Below are 6743 nucleotides of genomic sequence, written 5' to 3' on the forward strand. Positions count from 1 at the left end.
AATAAATCGGAATAATCCCATTCATCTTATCTGATCACCCAGGACAAGGCTGATGTCAATTAAAGCTTTAATTAAAAACCAAAACTTAAATACACTAAAACCATGTAAAGAAAACACTAAAAATACAATAGAATCCTGAAAATCAAGAAACTCTAAATCACTTTTCTAAAAACTCTACAAATCCTTCTAAAATACCATAGAAATCTAAAAAGAATACATGTGTAGCCGAAATTTGCCTAAAATATTTATTTGTTTATTTGTTTATCTATTTATCTATTCATTTATTTATTTGTTTGTATGTTTGTTTGTTTTAAATTATTTTTTTATATTTTATACATTCTGTCTTTCTCCCTATGTTTCCATCTCTGAATCTTTCTCCTTTTCTCTTTCTTTCTTTCTTTCTTTCTTTCTTTCTTTCTTTCTTTCTTTCTTTCTTTCTTTCTCTCTTTCTTTCTTTGTATCTTTCTTTCTTTCTATCTCTTCCATCCTTACTTTCATTCTTTCTCCCTTCTTTCTTTCTTTCCTTCCTTCCTTCCTTCCTTCCTTCCTTCCTTCCTTCCTTCCTTCCATTCTTCCTTCCTTCCTTCCTTACTTACTTTCTTTCTTCCTACCTTCCTTCCTCTATCTCTCTCTCTTTCTTTTTTCTTTTTCTTTCCTTGTTTGTTTTTTTCTTTCTAACTTTCTATCTCTCTCACTCTCAGTCTCTCTAAGTCTCTCTCACTCTCTGTTTTTCTCCCTGACTCTCTCTCCCTCTGTTTATTAATTTTTTTGAGTTTTTTTATATTGGGTTTTCCTTTGTATCTCTTACTGTTCTCCAGCTTCCTGCGAAATCATTAAAGTTCATTAAAAAAAAAAAAAGAAAACACTAAAAATAAAATAGAAGCCTAAAAACCAAGAAACTCTAAATCACTTTTCTAAAACTCTACAAATCCTTTTATAATACCATAGAAATCTAAAACGAATACACATAAAGCTGAAATATCCCTAAAACGTTTATTCATTCATTTATTTATTTATTTTTAATTAATTTTGCATATTTCATAAATTCTGTCTTTTTCCATATGTTTCCATCTCTGAATCGTTCCCTCTTTCTCCCTTTCCCTCTCTTATTTTCTTTCTTTCTTTCTTTCTTTCTTTCTTTCTTTCTTTATTCTTTCTTTCTTTCTTTCCTTCCTTCCTTCCTTCCTTCCTTCCTTCCTTCCTTCCTTCCTTCCTTCTTTCTTTCTTTCTTTCTTTCTTTCTTTCTTTCTTTCTTTCTTTCTTTCTTTCTGTTTCCTCCTTCCTTCCTAACTTTATCTCTCTGTCTCTCTTTTTCTTAATGTTTTGCCTTTATTTGTTTTTTTCTTTTTTTAATCTATCAATTTCTCTCTCCCCTCCTTCCTTCCTTCTTTCCTTCCTTCCTCTCACTCTCTCTCACTCTCTCTCTTTCAATCTTTTTCTTTATTTCTTTGTTTCTTTCAATATTACTTTCTCTCTATCTCTTAACAGATATAAATATATCGAAATAATCCCATGCATCAGACCTGAACACCCAGGACAAGGCTGATGTCAATTAAAGCTTAAATTAAAAACCCAAACTTAAATACAATAAAATCATTAAAAGAAAAAAAATAAAGAAAACACTAAAAATACAATAGAAGTCTGTAAATCAGAATGTGTCCCCTCGTAAGTTGGGTCGACCCAATGAATGGCCACACATCCATATGCATTTAAGCGGCAATAATTCAACTTATTGGGCTTTCAAACAAACATAAGTATGAAGTAGATGGGGTTGAATTGTTGAGTACATATGGGTATTGGGAAATACTGGGAAATGAAAAGAAGATGTAATCATCCTTCATTGTATTCCTATATGAAATTATCAAAAATAAAGAAAAAACATTAAAAATGAGTTGTTTGTTTCTAAACACACTAAGTACATAAAGGTCATTTTTAATACTTATAAATATGAATATCTGCCCTTTCCAATTTATAACCCCTATGACAATCCTGAGTGCACTATTTACTTATTCTCATGCATTAAATTATTCTTAATTTTAGTGACATAATCTCATATTGCTGTCATGTCCCAAAGCAAGTAGACCAAAGCTCTGAGTTCAATTTTCTGAGTGTTCTACTTTTGGCCTTCACAGAGCCTGTTGTTAATCTAATATTTTAATTATAAAGATCCTTCTTTTTGATAGCCCTTTCATGATAGCCTCTGACTTTTTACAAATTGTTAGGCTATCTCACTAATTACACACCGACTTGTTGCTTCTGCCTGTTTTCTGTGTGTCAGACTTGCCACAGAACATCGTAAAATGTAGGTCTTTCTTAGACTTTCACTTCTATGAACAGATAACATGACCAAGGTCCTTAATTTAGTTGGAGCTGCTTACAGTTTCAGAGACTTAGTACATTACATCAAGAAGTGAGCATGGCAGTGTTTGGGCAGTCATGGTTTAGGAGGATCTGAGAGTTCTACAACTTCATCTGAAGGCTGCTTGCAGAATATTGACTTACAGGCCTCTAGTATAAGGGTCTTAAAGCCTACACCCACAGTGACACAGCTAATCCAAAAAGACCACACCTACTTCTAATAGTGCCACTCCCTGAGATGAGCATGTACAGACCATCACAACATGAAAGTTCATTTCATAGAGCTGAGCAAGTAAGAAGGCCTCAGCAACAGCCAAAGGGAGTGGAATTCCCAGTGTTTTGCAACCCAATGATTTTGTTTTATTTTGCTCATTAGAAACAAATTATTATGTTCAGTCTATACTCCTATATAAAGGATGTGACACTAATATGTAGTCCTGTGGTCACTGGGACTTATACATGAACCTGTGTATTATATTTAGTAATCATCTTTAATTAAAAAGTATATGCTTATGTTAATTATATTTAATAGATATTTTTGATCACTTACCTCCTAGAAGGATAGAAAAAATGTAGAGATACTGAACTATTTGTTAACAATCTAAGGGTTATTGAAGTATTTATTTATGGACAGCACTGTTAAAAACATCATTTGAACTTAGTCACATAACCACTAAACTAATTAAAAATATATGATATTAATACAATTTGCTTAAACATTACCTGATTCAGATGCTTAGATAAAAAGCTTGGAGCACAAATCCCAAACACATAGTCTAATCCTCTACATATCATCCAATTCTTGGCAACAACAAGTAAACCACAAATGTCCCACCCAAGTTTTGCTACCCATATGCTTGGGACACTGACAATTAGTGGTTCCTAGATCCTTAGCACACATCCCAAACTTCCTTTGTCATCCTTTAGCTCTGAGTACTGACAGATAAGGAGTCACCAGACCCTGACACTGGGCCTGAATTTCCCCAAGATCCAGGTGTGGACCAAGCCACAATGCACAAATGATTGGTTCCCTGTTTCAAATTGCACTCTAAAACTAACTCCAGATGTGGAAGTCAAAGCACAGAAAGAAAGAAAAGAAGAGCAGAAAGATACTATACCTCTCATAAAAGTTACAAACCACATCATAATGCCCCCAGTGAAAATAACCTTGAAAACCTACCAGAAACATTTTAAATAAATAGTAAATCATGTTCAGATGACAAGAATATATTCCAGGATAATAAAAGGAGTTGATTACTTAGTATTCACCTTTGAAATGTGTTCAACCCCAGTTATAAAGCCTTTAGAGGGGGACCATGGAAGACAAAGTGTTGTAACACTTTTAGGTAGTAAGCTGATTATTTTCAAGTACAACATTGACAGTTTATGGAAAATGTTTTTAAAGCTTATGATCCATGCAGGATTGGAGATATTTAAACTCTCCAGTATTTTATAGGTATAATAATTTCAATAAAAATAGGAAGAGATGAGGTAACACTTCATTTTCTACATATGAAAGTCAAAGAATATTCTAGGACTTTCTAAAGAAACATGACCCTGGAAATGATAGATGTGACTATCTAGTTCACTTTCATTAAAATAAGGATTACAGAAAATAAATGATCAATCTATTTTTAAATTACCACTATTAGTCTCATATACTTTATGTTAAAATTGCATAGTACATTAAATGGCTATTCAATAAATGTTAGTTTTTATGCTAATTCTTGATAAAACTTACAATAAACATATTATATAACATACTGGGATTCTTGATAATATTAATAATATTTATATGTTCTAAAACCTAAATTTATTTAACATTGTATTTGCTTAAAAGTACCACGTTTATTAACATCATAAATTGAAATAAAGTTATGTTAAGATTAATTTGCATCTATACAATTTAACTATGCTCAAAATTCATCTAAATGAATAATAGCATTTTTCGAAAATTATACTCTTATTTTAAATAAGATACTTTTAACTTAGAATACAAAATCAATAATATTTTTTGAAAAACAACAGAAATACTTGTTTTGTAATATAACTAGAGAAATACTTTTTAAAAAACTTGTTCAAATAGACTAATATTATACAAGCAATACAATCTTCAAAACTTGTTAGAAGAAAAATTATATAGGTGTTTAAGTATTTCAGCATGTATTTTGAAAATGGTTTATTGCTTCTCTTGTAAAGTTTATAAAAACTGTAATTGAAATTGTGTAATAAATTTACTTGTCTATTGATCTAGCCAGACACTACTTCACTATAAAAAAATCTTCTTTACATTCAGAACCAGACTTGAGCAGCCAGGATAGGAGAATATTGTGGCCAGTCATGTTCTGAATACATGCGAGGAGCCTTATTTGTGCATTGTAATCCTCCTGAGAATTACCCAGATACTCCATTTGATTCTACACCAGGAAAGTATAAGATAATGGAAGCAGTAATAAAAAATTACCCAGATGGGCATAAAGCAGTTCTGCTGCCTGTCCTGGATCTACCACAAAGGCAGAATAGAAGGTTTTTCCTCTCTGCTGTGAACAAGGTGGCAGAAGTTTTAGAACTACCTCTAATGAGAGTATGCAAAGTAAAAACTTTTTATACAAAGTATAATCAAAAGCCAGTTTCATGTATGTACTAGTATCTTTGCATGCTTGAGATTCTGAGAGACTGGAGACCCTTCAGAGAATGCTTAGAACAAAAGGTAGATGCACTACACCTGAAAAACTATTCACTGTTATGGAAGGTGAATACTTCAGGATGTGTAAATGCACCAATGATTCAAATAAATGACAACTTCTATGAGGATCTAACAACCAAGGTTATTGAGAATAATACTAATGAACTCAGAACTGGAAAAGTTCCAAAGCGTGGGCCAAGAAGTGTCTGGTTCTATTTTGAGCCAGCTGGAGGCCTTCCTTCTTTGACTGAACCACCCAAACAACCTAGCATTGCTGTAGAAGAAAGACTTTAACTTATATTCACTGTAGAGATGTCACTGGAGAAATAAAATATGAAATTATTTACATTTTTTTTAAATCCTCTTTATTTTCCCAGTACTTCCAGTTATGCATTTTGCTTGGTGAATTCTTTTCCTTTAATAATTGGTTTTCATGATCTGCTATGATAGAGTATTATCACCAATTGGTGCTTTAAAAGGAACAGTAGTGAAAGCCATTACACAGGGTCAGAGCATTAGTGATTCACTGATAGACTATAACAGAAAGACCATGATGGCAGATAAAAATATACAGCTTTTATTTCATGTTATTATTAAGAGCCACTGAATTTAAAATGGGAAAAAAGCCAGCCACATATTACTCATTATAGCTCAAATAAATTAAAGTGTTAATTTTATATTTCTCTAATCACATATTCATTCAATATTGTTCTCATTTGCTGCCTTCCAAGACTGGCATTTATAATTTGACTATTCATCAGAAATATGTAAGGCTTTTACAAGAAAAAAATCCTTTTTCATTGTAAATGAATCTATAAGATAATAATACCTAGTTTCCTGAAACACTTAGACTATAAAGAAAAATTTTTAGATGGTAAAACTTATAAAATTATGTATTAAATTGAAATGAGAATATGGAACATTGCACAAGGGCATCTTCCTGCAGTAGCAATGAATTTGAGCCATGTGATAAGATCCAGGAGTGATATGATAATTCAGACAAATTAAAGAAGTAGGTTAAAGTCCAGTCCATTTGCTAACAATTGTGAGCAAGGCTGGAAAAGAAATGCAGAAGTTTTCAGGTAGAATACCAGAGGAAGTGATCTCTTCAGTGTTCTATCTCTGTGAAGAAAAACATTCAAGAGTGATTTGCTTACAGTCCACTGTCGTTATGGAGGGTAGCCTGGTAGCATGCAGATTCAGGTGCTGGTGAAGTCACTGAGGATTCTATTACTGGATTCACAGGGACCAGCAAGAATAAGACACTGGCACTGATCTGACAGTCTTTCACCGACAAGGTCATATTTCCTCCTACAAGGCCTCACCTACTAGTACAAGGCCACATCTTCTAATTTCTCTGAAGTAGTGCCATTCCCTTATGACCAAGCACTGGAATACATGAGCCCACAGGTGTCATTCTTTTTTTTTTTTTTTTTTTTTTTTTCGTTTTTTCGAGACAGGTGTCATTCTTATTCAAACCACTGCAGAAAGCAAAATTAGAAATCCACTGAAGTATAATTTTTGCTTTGTTCGTAATTAAAATTATTTTCAGGACACCATGTAAATAGTGAGAGCTATGCTTTATCCAAGTTGAACTGCTCTTGTCTGTAGTTACCATTAATATGACTTTGAATAGTTTATTTTTTGGTATATATTCTTTAGTAATTTAAATATTAAATAGGGTTGGAAGGAAGGCACA

At 32.4% G+C, this 6743-nt stretch overlaps 1 pseudogene; it reads left to right on the top strand.

Moving 5' to 3' along the window:
* Positions 1 to 4711: 4711 nt before the first annotated feature.
* On the top strand, positions 4712 to 5338 carry LOC146999988 (NADH dehydrogenase [ubiquinone] flavoprotein 2, mitochondrial pseudogene; annotated as a pseudogene).
* The last annotated feature ends 1405 nt before the right edge of the window (positions 5339 to 6743 follow it).

This window comes from Mus caroli, unplaced genomic scaffold (genome assembly GCF_978045245.1).
Source record: "Mus caroli unplaced genomic scaffold, Mus_caroli_1 scaffold_31, whole genome shotgun sequence".
NCBI lineage: Eukaryota > Metazoa > Chordata > Mammalia > Rodentia > Muridae > Mus > Mus caroli.